General features: G+C 49.5%; 1 long non-coding RNA gene across 1 annotated transcript in view; it reads left to right on the top strand.

The window, feature by feature from the left end:
• The first annotated feature begins 4,291 nt into the window (after positions 1–4,291).
• The window catches only part of LOC144807943 (uncharacterized), a 143,690-nt gene continuing 133,087 nt past the window's right edge, over positions 4,292–14,894 (top strand). Inside the window, exon 1 of the long non-coding RNA XR_013606531.1 lies at positions 4,292–4,375. This is a non-coding gene — a long non-coding RNA (uncharacterized LOC144807943). The remainder of the gene's footprint in view (positions 4,376–14,894) is intronic.

Genomic DNA, 14,894 nt, shown 5'->3' with positions numbered 1-14,894 from the left:
ACATCATGTCCACACACAGCTATAATCACACACGCGAAACACACATACCATATAAAAACACAAACCCCACACATACCCAGCATGTACACACGAGCTATGTTCACATACGCGAAACACACAGACCATAAACAAACACAACCCCCCACACATACCATGCACAAACACACACACTGCGCACACACATATCCCATGTACACACTATGCACACACCACGCAAACACGACCATTTCATACACACACCGCACACACATACACACAGACACACCCCACATCACGCACTCACATACCGTGTATACAGCCTCCATGTGAACCCACGCATCTGCCTTGCTCGTCAGTTTCTTACCATGAGCTGTAATGGGATTTGGCAAAAGCGCCCCGTTCTATCTTCCAGACGGATGCAGCTGCCCCAGTCATGTCCATGAGAAGGATAAAAGCCCTCACCTGCGAAGGATGACTTCCAGAAGTGCGCGCCCTGAGGCTGCTCCTTGGCGCAGTACACGCCGCCGCTCCAGCCGTTCGCCAGGGTCCACGACTGGTAGCCGTCCATGGAGATGTATGCCTTGTGCCAGGGCTCTCCCGGCCCGAAGCCGGACACCACGTCGATGTACCCGGGCATGGGCTGGTAGGGCCCGGGGTACCCCGGGAAGTAGGAGACTTCCTTGGCCCGCGAGGATCCCTCGCTGCCCTGCGCGCTCGCCCCGCTGCCCAAGGCGGGCACGTCCATGTACTTCTCCACCGGGAAGGCGCCATGAGGCGAGGGCTTCAGGGCGCTTTGCTGCACCCCCACCCCGTGCGACATGCGGCAGCTGTAGTATCCGTTCCCAAAGTGGTAGCCATAGCCCAGGGAGGGCGCGCCGGCCCCATCCTTGCCGGAGTCCAAGCGCGCAGCGCCGGACGACCTCTCCGGGCCGGAGAAGGCGAAGCCAGATGTTGCTCGGCCAGCGGTGGGCCCGAAGACGTTGGAGGAGGCGAGGAAGCCCCGGGCCTGGCCGCTGGAAGACGTGCCCTCCGCTCGGAGCCCGTCCATGTCCCTCTCAGGGGCCTGCGCACGGCTCTCTCCTCCACCCCCGGCCAGGCATGGCAGAGCCAGGCATCCCCCCAAGCAGGTTAGGTCACCGCGGTGCGGTGATAAAAACTAACCTCCGGCCAGAGGGAGGGAGAGGGGAGTGGGAGGAATGTGTGCGCAGCGTGCCAAGTGCAAGGCCATTGGCCGTCTGAGGCAACGTGGTCCTGGAGCGCTTGGGAATCTCTGCCCTCAACCCCCAACACAAGGTGATCTGGGCCCACTCCCCTGCGCACAGGCCCTCCTGCAAGAGGAGTCTGCCCCCAACCCACTATCCAACACTGAGGCCTCCAGCACTCTGCCCCCCCCCCCTCGCCCCCAACCACCACCCGCCATCACAAGGAGGGCTCTTGCCACCAGCACAAGGACTACCCACATCCGGCATATACTTCTGACGATTTTATCAGATTTCAGAGCCTATTTTCCCTTCACTGTAAGGTACGAACCCTTGCCCGAGCTACAGATACATCTACGTGTTTCCCATCAACTCACTTTCATATGTCCCAGTCCAAGAAAAGAAAGGTCCTTCGCACTTGACTTCCCGTCACACATTCACCCACGTTCAAGGGTGTTTTTACTGGCATGTGAAACACGGAAATAGAAACTGACAATCTAGAAGCCCAGCTTTATCTTTACAGTAGTCTTAATCATAGAATCACGACGTATTTTCCAACTTGTTTTAATATAACCGAGAGCAGATCTACAATACAAATCGAAATGAATGTTACATAAATGTGTGTTAACTTTTTATAGTGCTCTCTCAAACTGTGGTATATAGCTTGGCGGACGCTACAGGCGTTGCTCTAGGATCATTCTAATAAATAAAAAAACTGGAACAAACCTGCCTAACTATTATGTGTCTTGTATGCATAATTTGTTAGCGCTATAGGCCAGTATGCGGGAGGGGGCGGGAGAGGACACGAACGGCGGGAGGGGGGCGGGAGAGGACACGAACGGCGGGAGGGGGGCGGGAGAGGACACGGACGGCGGGAGGGGGCGGGAGAGGACACGGACGGCGGGAGGGGGCGGGAGAGGACACGGACGGTGGGAGGGGGCGGGAGAGGACACGGACGGCGGGAAACGTGCACAGGACAGCGAGGGGGGGGGGCGGAAAGGCACACGGAGGGGGCGGGAATGGACAGACTTTCAGTGAAAGGGGAGGGAACGGGAAAAAACGTAACTCCGCCCTGGGAAAAAATCTCGGGAACGCCCCCGAATCTGGTCCGGCCTTGACGGACAGATCCGGCACTCAATGGCTAGCCTCCATTTATGGAGCTAGCCAATGAGAGCCGGGGGACGTTCCCGAAGTCCTTATGGTCAACATAGGATTTCACCTGCGCCGAAAAGCTGCGCAGAGCGCAGCCTTCGGCAGGCGAAACCCAAAAACGAGCTTAAAGTATGGGAAACAGCAACAATAACATTAAAGACAGATAGGAGGTCTAAGACAACTTGAACTAATATTAGTTCATGAAGGCGAAAGAGCATTTTGGGGCAAAGAGTGTAAAAGTGAAGTGTGAGGTGAGACACAACACTTAAAACAACAAATAGGCATCACCACTACCTACTCCCCTTAGACTGACAAAACAGGAAAAAGATAGTGCACTCCCTCCAATCTGTCTTTGACCAGCAAAACAGGAAGAGACAGTCCACTCTCTCAAATCTGTTTCCGTCCACGAACACTTTACGCTCTGAGTTGAAGAAAGAGAGTTCAACATATGCCTTCGTGCTTTATAGATACCACATTCTTAGATAAACTTTGAAGATTCCAAACGTAGGTACTCCTGAAGATTACCAAGTGCAGTATCACAAGCGATGTAAAGAAATTCATTTTTCCTTCTTGAAGCTTTCACTTCAAAAGATGGATTCGTCCATCCTTGCTGTAAATCTTGGAACCTTTGTCCCAAATACGGGCTTTCTGACTTTGCCTCCGTTGTGGACTTCTTGTCCAAACTATGACCTAGGACCACTGTTCCCGTTGTGGACTTTCTGTCCAGACTCTCACTTGGGACCTTTGTCCCCGTTGCGGACTTACCGTCCAGAGCCTCACCTGGGACCTCTGTCCCCATTGTGAACTCACCGTCCCGAGTCTCACCTGGAACCTCTGTCCCCGTTGTGGACTTACCGTCTAGAGTCTCACGTGGGACCTCTGTCCCTGTAATGAACCTATCACAGAGACTCTCACCTGGGACCACTGTCCCCATTATGGACTTACCTCCAGAGACTCACGTGGGACCAGGACCTTTGTCCCCGTTGTGAACTTACTATCCAGAGTCTCAACTGGGACCTCTGTCCCCGATGTGGACTTTCGTCGAGACTCTCACCTGGGACCTTTGTCCCGGTTGTGAACATTTTGTCCATCTTGCGAACTTGACTCCACTTGCATGACCATTGTCCATATTTTATTTTCCGGAACAGCCTTTGTCCAGTCCTGTTTCTTTTACCTCTGTCTCCTCGTTTCTCCGGCTCATTTATGGACTAATTTCACCCTGCTCTTTGACTTTCAGAGGATTCCGTGCAGCGATAGTTATTGAACATTTGTCCATAGATTCTCTGTCCAGCCAAAATCTCCTTTAGTACTAATTACAGTTGTAAGGCACTAGTTGATATAGTGAGGGACATGACATGTAGATCATCAAAATAAAATTGTTGCTTTCAATTTATTTTGTACCATCCACTTCAACTCGTTTCCAGATTATTCCCAGATCTGGTACCATTACGAAAAGATCCAGTAGGTGGTACTGTGGTTAAGTATTTCACACATAAACAAATTCTAAACCTAAAAAACACGAGTGCAGACTTCCGTGTTGAATGCTGTTGCAAAAATGATGAGAATGTGCTGGCTTACCTTTACTCTCTGTATAAACCTTGCAGCGCAGCATATCATTGTCGAAAGAAGCTTTCTTGTCAAATAGGGACATGCGCTGTCTCAGGAAAGTGACAAGAATAAGATATAGAGCGTGAAAACAGACCTTTGATCTTCGCTCTCTGTTAATGCCACTCACAAAACACGAGAAATAGTTTTTGAGCAAGCATTTCAAGGTCTATTTCATTTCATGATTTTCCCGTAACTACGTTGCCATGGAAACAGGGTACAGTAAAATGAAGGACAGAAAATGGCTGCATTACGTCGCGTTGTGACGTTTCACGTTGCGAGATGATGCACCCAAGCTTCTTCCACACGCTGCTTCTCCGCTGAGACCCACAGAAATACTCCTACGTCATCATTAAGAAATGTGCCATGGTGAAGAGTGGGTCAGCACGGAGACAGTCAAACAGTGTTCACAGGCAAACGGAAATTTCACTGTACTCACGGTAGGAGAACTTAAATATTGTTTCCTCTTTTCCTTTCTCCGTTTGTGTCTGTAATCCACTCCTTTCTGGCAGGATATGTCCTTTTGGCAGTATGCGTGTCTGCTTTTCCAAGTGATTCCTTCGGTTTTGGCAGTTTGTGTGATCGTTTTTCATGAGCAGCTGTGGCTTGAAAGTTAAAAGTACTTAGTTTAAATCCGTGCTGTATCTCGTGTCTGACGCTCCATTAGTAGCATTACAGGAATCAGAGGGAAAACATTCTTTGGAGCTATTTCTTAAACGTTACCGGTTTCCTTTTCATTCTAAAGAAGAGTTTCACAGGATAGGCAGTTCCTTTTCCTTAGTTTTAACTGGAGCCAGTTGAGAAGTAATTTAGTTTGACCTTTGCTGCAGCTTTAAACAGGTTTCTCAACTTTAAAGGCACTTTAAATACTTGCGCTTCAAAGATTTTTTGTTACTTCGCGGCTTTGTTTCTCAACACCTTCCTTCTAACCACAGTTGTGTGGTAACAAGTCTTGGGTTCTTGTAGCACAATGCTGCCAGGGATGAGTAATGTAGTCACAGTTTCTAATTGCTTAAGTTTCATTTGACTTTCTCTCATTCATGCAGTTTCATGCTCCTTTTGATAATGTTACTGGCAGCAGATAGGTGGACTGCAGTGGGTTCTCTTCGCGAGGTGTAGCTCAGGCTGTGTTTGATGGTTTCTTCTCTGGTCTGGTCAGCAGAAAACATCGCCAAAATGTTGTAAATAGGATGGAGATCGAGGAAAGGATACGTCTAGTTGATTACATGTAGATTTATTGTAGGACACAGCCGAGTACACATCTCGCCAGCTGACCAGATCCATCAACTGACACACATGGAACCCCAGGGGATAAGTTTGAACACTCACAGGTATTCTGGGAGACTAAGGAGGTGGAAACACTACGGAAGGGCTAATGACTACAGTCAGCCATATTACAAGAAGAATCAATATACAACAGACCACATGCATCGAGCTAAGGAATCAATCAATCAATCAGAATACTTGCGAAGTGCGCTACTCACTTGTGAGGGTCTCAAGGCACTGAGGTGAGAGGGTGCCGCTACTGCTCGAAGAGCCAGGTCTTGAGGAGTATTCTGAAGGCCAGCAGATCTTGGGTCTTCCGTAGGTGAGTAGGGAGGGCATTCCAGGTCTTGATGGCGAGGTAGGAGGAATATCTGCCGCCGTAGGTCGTTAGTTGGATGCGGGGGACAGAGACGAGGTCGAGGCTGGCGGAGCGGGGCTGTCAGGTGGGGGAGTAGAAGCTGAGTCTGCTGTTCAGGTAGGCTGGTCCGGCGTTGTGGAGTGTCTTGTGTGTGTGGGTGAGGAGCTTGAAGGTGATCCTCTTGTCGACGGGGAGCCAGTGTAGGTCTCTCAGGTGGGGTGTGATGTGGCTGCGGCGGGGGACGTTGAAGATCAGTAGGGGGGAGGCGTTTTGGATGCGTTGTAGTCGTTGTATATGTTTGGCTGGGATTCCTGTATAGAGTGCGCTGCTGTAGTCCAGTCTGCTGCAGACGAGGGCCTGTGTCATCGTTCTTCTTGTTTCGGTCGGGATCCACTTGTACATCCTGCGGAGCATGCGGAGGGTGTTGTAGCAGGAGAAGGAGACGGTGTTAACCTGTTTAAACATGGAGAGGGAGGAGTCGAGGATGAATCCTAGGTTGCGTGCATGGTCGGTGGGTGTCGGTGCAGTTCCCAGTGTGGCCGGCCACCAGGAGTCATCCCAGGCTGAGGGCGTGGGTCCGAGGATGAGTACCTCCGTCTTGTCCGAGCTCAGCTTCAGACGTCTATTCTTCATCCAGTCGGCGACGGCCTTCATTCCCTCATGGAGGTTGGTTTTGGCGGTGTGCAGGTCCTTGGTGAGGGAGAGGATGAGCTGGGTGTCGTCGGTGTAGGAGATGATGTAGAGGTCGTGTTGGCGGGCCACTTGTGCGAGGGGGGCCATGTAGATGTTAAACAGCGTCGGGCAGAAGGATGAGCCCTGGGGGACGCCGCAGATGATGTTGGTGGCCTCGGATCGGAAGGGCGGGAGGCGGACGCTCTGGGTTCTGCCGGAGAGGAAGGATGTGGTCCAGTCAAGGGCCTTCCCTTGGATTCCAGCTTCTAGGAGGCGTGTCTTTAGAGTGCGATGGCAGACCGATGAGGGCTGATGTTTCGCCGTTGTCTAGTTGGCGCCTGATGTCGTCTGTGGCGTCGATGAGGGCTGTCTCGGTGCTGTGGTTTCGTCTGAACCCTAACTCGGACGGGTCCAAGATGTTGTTGTCTTCCAGGTGGCGGGCCAGTTGCATGATGACGATTTTCTCTATGACCTTCGCCGGGAACGGGAGCAGGGAGATGGGCCGGAAGTTCTTGAGGTCCTTGGGGTCCGCCTTGGCTTCTTGAGGAGGGCATTGATTTTGGTGTGTTTCCAACTTTCCGGGAATGTTGCTGTTTCGAAGAAGATGTTGATGACCTTCCGTATTTGGGGTGCGATGGCTGCGTCTGCTTTGTTGAATTCGTGGTGTGGGCCCGGGTCCGACGGAGATCCTGAGTGGATGGAGTTCATGACCTTGCGTGTCTCGTCGTCGTTGACGTTGGACCAGAAGGTCAGGCGGTTGGCGCTGGTAGTGTTCACATGGGGGTGGGGTCTTGCGTAGTCGGAGCAGTCATGGTGTTGAAGCTGTCATAGATGTCAGCGATCTTGCGTGGAAGAAGATGGCTAGTGAGTTGCACAGTTCTTGTGAGGGCGGTATGTCGTTGGCGTTGGCGCTGGGGTTGGAGAGTTACTTTATGATGCTAAAGAGCTCTTTGCTGTTGTGTGCGTTGTAATCCAGGTGGTCTTGGAAGGAGGATCTCTTGGCTAATCTGATGAGGTGGTGATGTCTGTGAGTGGCATCCTTGTGGGCTGCGTGGTTGTCCAGAGTGCGTTCGTGGAGCCATATCTTCTCCAGCTTCCGGCAGGCACGTTTGGAGGTCTGCAGCTCGTCGGTGAACCATGTGGCTCTCTTGCTGGCGTGGTTGTTGGAGGGTTTCTTGAGTGGGGCGAGGGTGTTGGCGCAATCGCCGATCCACTGTCTGAGGTTGCTGGCTGCGGTGTCTGGGTTGGTGGGGTCGGTGGGAGGGTTCTGGGCGAGGGTGGTGATCAGCTGGTCTTCGGTGATTTTGCTCCAGCAGCGGCTAGGCAGCTGTTGGGTGCGGTGGTGCGTGGTTGGTTTGGTGATGGTGAAATGGATTCAGCGGTGGTCGGTCCAGTGGAGTTCGGTGGTGTGGTCGAAGGTGACGTAGGTGCCTGTGGAGAAGATGGGGTCCAGTGTGTGGCCAGCGGCGTGGGTGGGTGCGGTGACGAGTTGTCTGAGGCCGAGGTTGGCGAGGTTGTCGATCAGGGTGGCGGAGTTGGCGTTGTTGTTGCTCTCGAGGTGGAAATTCAGGTCCCCGAGGAGGATGAAGTCCGTGGAGGCGAGTGCGTGGGTGCTGGCGAGGGTGGCGATGGAGTCGCTGAATTGTGCTCGGGGTCCGGGTGGTCTTTAGATGAGTGTTTCTCTGAGGGTGGTGGTCGAGTCAGTGTGGATTTGGAAGTGCAGATGTTCGGCAGTTTTGAGGGTGTCATCTGCATGAGTGGCGACCTTGAGGTTGGACTTGTGGACAATGGCTATTCCTTCTCCGGTTCCGTTGTTGCGATCCCTGAGGGTGATCTTGTAGGCGTCCAGGATGGCTATGGCTATGTCGGGCGCCGAGGAGTCGTTCCACCAGGTCTCGTTCAGGAAGGCCACGTCTGAGGCGGAGGTGTTGAGCAGATCCTAGAGCTCGACGGCGTGTTTGCGTGCGGAGCGGGTGTTGAGGAGTATGCAGCGGAGGTGGTTGTTTCCGGTCCTTGGAGGTTTGGTGGTTCTGCCACAGGTGAATGGTCCGTGAGTGCGTTTCGGGGCGGCTTGGAAGCAGGTGTGGTTTCGGCCGGCATTGAGTGCGTGGAGGGTGCTGGCGTCCTAGTTGAGTCTGGTGTTGTGGCGTTCGCGGGGTCCAGGGGTTTTGGCACTGGGCGTGGTACAGGCACGGACAGGCACAGACGGGTTTGCCTTCGGCGTGCCAGTGGCGCACCCGCTGCGCGGTCTCTTTGTGGCCTCCATATGAAGGGATGTGGGAGGGAGGAGCAACTGGGAGGCGGGAGCGGGATGGCGAATGGGATAGCAGGGGTGGGGCCGCAGGTGAGGCAGCGGCGGGGAAATCGGTGGGGGTCACAGCAGGAAAGGGACAGGGACACAGAGAAGGGGGCACTAGGGCAAACAGCGGACACAGAAGCAAATGGAGGGGTAAGGCAGGCACTAATTACCGAACGAGGAAGAAACAATGCGGGCGACAGAGCGCAGAACAGCAGGTCCGGGCGAGCAGGTGGGATAATGAACAATGGGCGGCAGTGGCAGCGGGGCACCGGTCACACAGGGGGCTACGTGGCGGTGAGGGGCGTGACCTGCCTGGTGACAGGGTGGAAGGATTATCAATTCCTTAATAGTGATTCTTAAGGACTCGCTATTAAGGAATCGCAATTCCTCATGGATGTAAGTTTCGCTAAAATGTTATCGATTCCTACACATTCCTTAATTGCAAATCGCAAATTGAGATTCGCAATTAAGGAATGCCTTCCTATTCATTCCTATGGGCCTAGAGGACCATACGAATGAATGGGACAGCATTCGCAATTTGCAATTACCAAATAGGTAATCGCAAATTGCACATGTGTGGAGAAGCGTGGCTCAGTGGTTAGAGGCGGCAGACCAGGAAGCTGAGATCGGCCGTGGACCATGGTTCGATTCCCCGCCTCGGCGGGTCTCGGGCTCAAAAATTCCACGGACTCGACAATTCTCGCTCCGGTGCCTACTCGACTCACGGGGTCACACTCTGCGACTCTGGGCAATAGCTTGCTTAATCTCCACTACGGCCCCTCGCGGCGGGATGCCTGGCTTTCACCTTGTGGATACCCTGCCGGGGTATCTCACAGGGGAATACCAGGACGGGTTCCCTAAGCAAGCGCCTTGAGACCCCTGGGTGATTTGTGCGCTATATAAGTCGAAATACATACATACATACATACATACATGCAATTTTAAGGCGGCCAAAAGGCCACCCTGATGCATCCCCAACAAAGGTAAGTATGCACATGTGGTGCACTCACATGTCCTAAGGGCATGAGCATGCACCACAATGCTCTTTGAAAATTGCATTTTTGTGCATTTTTTTAAGTAATCGCAAATTAACATCAACTTGAAGCTGATGGCAATTTGTGATTCCAAATTGTAAAAATGCAATTTACGAATGCATAATGCATCGCAATTAGGGAATCACAATTTGCAATTCCCTAACTGCAGTCGCGAAATAGATAATTGCAAAAAGTGCGATTACCTGTTTTGCGAATGCCTTTGGGCTTGATGCATCGCAAATAGCATTTTACCGGTCACAAACCGTCCGATTCTGCGAATCAGCCTCTTTGCGACCAGTAAAATGCATGATGCATGTGCCCCATAGTACCCTAGGTAAGGCAGTCATTGTTATTAAATATATACGTCTAAGCCGTGATGTATATATAGGTGCCCATCATTTGATGTCTATCTTCAGTTGTTAAGTGCAGTGTAATTGGCACGGTACAAGCCTGACAACCTGAGGGGATTTGAATGCCAAGATATGTAATGTCTTTTTTAGCCCATTGAAAGAGGGCAGAGGCCACTAAATTTTCCATGTCTATACTGGTCAATGTCAAATTAAGGAGAAAGGGTTTGGTTATATTTACAGGAAGCCTGCCACTTGTTCAAATCAGAGTGATTCATCTTGGAGGGTCTTACGTTAAACTAGTCTCTGGTCCCCACAGGACCGGCTATATTCTCTTTCTCTCTCTCCTTGTTCCTTCCAACCCCACCAATTCAGGTACGGAATGGGCCTATGGGCAAGAAAGCTAAAAAAAAAAAAACTATGTTTTACGACTGGGAGCTGGGTTTGACAGTGGGACTATTTTTCTTTTATTTCAATTCTCTCCGAGTATATGCAAAATTGTTCTCTATAGATGAACTGTATGAGATGGCAAGCTTTAAATTCTAGGCAATAGCAACATGATCACACTTTGACTTTGGGACTGAGACTGTACAGAGACTTTTGTAAATGTGTAAGAATACCTCGGTCATGGGTGATTGTGAAAAACCTGAAAATGCTACAGTACAGAAAATATAATTATGTTTGTGGCAGAACATGGGTGGTTTACAACAAGACAGTGAAATTCCACTCGATAAAATGCTACTCAATATAATGTGACAACTCAACTTGTAGATGTCTGTGCAACATTTCAAGCATTGAGCGCAGACTTTCAATGTGGCCTCAGCCTCATGAACACTATGAAGTCTAAATTTAGAAAAAGACATGGGAGGAATCACTTGGACATGCTGATGAGGACAAAAGCCTACCTTTTGGGTGGCAAAGTTGACCTTGGTAGAGGTTATCACCATTGAAAGAAGGACAAGGACCGCTGGGAGAAGCAGGCATCTCACACATCAGATTTCTGTTCTTTTCTAAAAATGGAGTGTAGGCGCCACTCGAGTAAACAAATCATGTCATGATGATCTGTATCTAGATTGCAAAACTGTCTCAAGACTATTAAATGGAGCAATATTTGTAAAATACACCTGTTTTTGCTCTCATTGTAAACAAAGGTTTAGAGTGATAATTGCTGGAGGTTTATATACTCAAGTGCTGTGCTCGAATGCTTGGTGCACAAAGCCTTGACTTCAGTGCACAAAGATCTTGCACTGCTCCACACAGGTGAAATAAATTAGAGGAAACATTGGTCCTGATAGCTGGCAAGTTTCAGGTGACTACCATTTTTCCCTATATGCCAAAACACTTTCTTGCTGACTTTACCGCTGTCAATGCTTGTTGGTGTACAGTCTGGTAACCACCAACATTACTTGAACGGTGCAACTCAAGGGAACACCTCAACACCTTCATTCAATGCCAGCAGTGGCCCCACTGCTGACTTTTTGCATCTGTTCCTTCAACAGCAGTGTGTAAGTGATAAAACAAGATATCCGTGGATTCAGCTTCAGCACCACTGACTGCCAGGACAACTCTGCACCCGGGCTTCTTGAGCCAGGTATAATTGAACTGACTGTTGTTAACTTGGTCCTGGGACATGCATCACCTTAACCCTCCTTGGGTTCCACGCAACTAGACCTGCAAGTGACCAATTGTCACTAGTGCTTTTTACCATTGACGCAATGCTAAAGTTTTGCAGTACTGATTTGCACTGATTTAATTTTGCTTCTAAAATCATAAATCCGGTTATACTCATCTGATTGACTTAATTTCGGTTTCTAGATTCATATAAAAATCTGCTTTATTTTACATATTGGCGATGGATTTCTTTTAAGTCGTGTCAATTACTTATCATCCATGTTGGTACTCTGAAATGCTTAACACCGTTCCTCTAGCAAAAAAGGAAATTAAATGAAAAGGAGTTTTATAAAGCGCATTAAACCCAAAGTTGTCAAAGCGCTGGGCCAAAAAGATAAACAAAAACCAGAGACAAAGCACTAAATCAGAAAAGATCTATAATGAAAAAGCCAAGTTTTCAGGTGTTTGGTAAATACAGGGAAGAAATCTGCTTCAGAAATGTGAGCAAGCAGTGTGTTCCGAAGTTTGGCTGCAGCAACTGAAAAGGAATACCCACCTTATCTGGCTTTCCGGTGTCATGGGATTGCCACCTTTTTAAAGAGAGGATCTCAGAGACCTACCGGGAGAATACTAGTGAAAGAGAGAGTTAATTTGTCTGGGACCTCTAGGGTGAAGGACTTGGAAGACCATGCAGAGAGCCTTATAAGTAATTTGCTTTCTCAGTGGGAGCCAGTGAAGGGAAATAATCCTGTCTCTGACCAAGTGATGTTTGGGGATGTTAAGAATATGGCAATCAGTGGCATTCTGAGCAGCTTGAAGTTTGTTCATGGAGGAGAAGTTGATGTTAAGATACTGTGGAAAAGTAAATTTTGCCATGTTCTGTGTCCCTACGTGTTCCCCATCTTATGTTGCATGTGCATGATTAATATGCATATGTATCCCCCGTGATTGGTTAACCACTTGGCTGCTAAGGCACCTGATGAGCTTCCATTGACTTTCCATTGAAATCAATGGAAAGTCCATGACGAGTTACCCTTGTCATTAGCGCTGAAGTGGTTAAAGACGCAATTATAGTTGTGTCCATCTCTAGTATGCCAGTTTCCAGTTCTCGTGAAAGCTACGAGTATTAGACCTATGTAAAGCTACGTTGCCACGTTTCTCAGTGTGCACGGTATTTCATTGAAAAGTCCCCGTTTCCAGGCCTCAAAAGGGCCCGGACACCAGATTCAGCTCCTGTCTCCTGAGCCCTCGCTGAGGAGCGATACAGCCCCCACCTGTATTCCTGACCCTTCACTTACTTCCTGACTCACAGTGCCCGGCTCGGCCTGGCTCTGCCTGCTAGTCTGCCAAGAGTATGTTATGATTCTAGTTATCAGTCCAGCCCTCCTTCTCTGCATTCCTAAGCTACTGAATCGCATCAATAGTTTCCGTCATGGTCTAGCCTTTACGTCTCCATGTAAGAGAAATACTGCATTTAATGGTCATTTAATATTCCTCAACACGCACTACGTGAAGAATAATGCATGCACCAGTCTTAGAATCTGTTAGCCTTTACCCCGATAACTTTTGGATTCTATCAACATGTTCTCCAAACATCAGATACTAGATAGTGTCTAGGTACATGTCGCCCTGACTCTCCAGACTTCAGTCTCTGCTCCTAGCGCAGAAGTCATAGCCCCCAGCTTCTCCTGGTAACACGTCATTGTCAGTTTGCGCGCACCATTAGGTTAGAGGTCCCGGCTCCTTAGGTAGCCCCCTCCATGTTTCCGCCCCATTTATGACATATTCTGTTACGTTTACATCACATGTCTATGTATACGCCTCCTGTTACACCCACTTTCACCCTTATCTTTCGCGACTGCTATGCACCACACCCACTGCTCCGCCTATTGTATGTACTGTAATGAAACTGTTTTAGTATATATGCTTGTGCACTGTTATTAAAGTTGTGCTAGCTAGCCATCCCAGATCTTGCAGGTTGTCCTGTTCCTGTCCTTTATGCTGTATTAAACCTGCAAAACTCCTACTACCTCGAATCTTGAATCTTATTTATTGAGCTATCTGTTATTACTATATCCAGTCAAAAATAGATCCGGTATTATTTATTTATATACCACATAATGGCGCCCGAATAGGGACTTGCCCTTTCCCCACGCGCCGGTGAAGCCACGCAGGCCCCCTGATCCTCTGCAGCCGTGACGGAACCATACCGTGCACGTGCAGATATTTCTGCTTCAAGTATCCCTCAGGCCCACGGAGGAGACGGAGGTTGCGGTCCAGCATCCAGACGAGGCGGTGGAGGAACGCGGCGAGTCCCGACCAGAGCCCAAGCCGAGAGTCCAAGGTCCGAGGTATCCGGAGGCCCACCCGTAACTGAAGTCCGAAGTTCGTCCGTCCGGCGTCGAAGCAGTCCAGTCCAGTCCGAGGCCTTCCGTTCTTGCTGCCCGGTGAGTACCGTTGCTGGGGTAGTATCTAGACAGGGTCAATCTAATTGACTCTGGTCCGTGGGTTTTGGTGGTACACAGACCCAACACGAAGTGTCCACTCCGGTGGATGCGGGTCCTGACGTGTCTCTTATGAGACCGGTAAGTTCGTACTGTTTTAGCAGTGCATCTAGTTTCTGTTCTAGTCAGTTCTGTTCTCGAGAAATTCATGTATTCTGTTTTCAGTATTCCAGGTAGTATTTTGTCAGAACTGTTATTTTAAAATGTCATTTATGTATTTTAATGTCGTGGTATGAAAGTGGTGTAATTATCGTGTTCATTTTGTATTGTATTGTGTCTAGACTACAGTTCAGTCATGCCTTTGTTTTCCAAACTACGTCAGTTAAAAACCAGAAAGGGTCTGTTAGAAGCAGCAGTTCCTGTCCCGCCTAGGGACAGCCCAGGTCACTTTATGTATCAAAAGCATGGCATAAGTGCCATATTGTATCTAGATTTATGGGTAGAGTACACCAAAGAGTTAGAAGAAAAGTATAGATGGCCCGTATCAGGTACGTGGGATGCCGAGTGCATCATGCGAGTAGAAGAAGCATTATGGAAAAAGAAAGCCAGACAGTCACAGAAAGACGCCATCGAGTTATGGCGCAAAGAATCTCATAAAAGAACCGAAAAAGAAATCAGAAAGTCAGAATTAAGTAGAGAATCCACAGAAAGAGCCCAAGAAAGGGAATTAATCGAGATAGGTGAACAAGTTAAAACCGAACAGTTAGACAGACAGAGGCATGCCCTTATTAAGGGTATGTATCCTCTTCTTGCCGAGGGCTTGCCAAAAGCGACCCCGGAGGCATCCAGTAATTTTCCGCCACCCTTAGTTCCGATCAAGCTACGTCACAAACCGACCGCAGCTGATATTTTTATCTCGTCCTATTTG

This window comes from Lissotriton helveticus, chromosome 1_2, assembly GCF_964261635.1.
Source record: "Lissotriton helveticus chromosome 1_2, aLisHel1.1, whole genome shotgun sequence".
NCBI lineage: Eukaryota > Metazoa > Chordata > Amphibia > Caudata > Salamandridae > Lissotriton > Lissotriton helveticus.
This window is presented reverse-complemented; position numbering and strand designations above follow the sequence as displayed.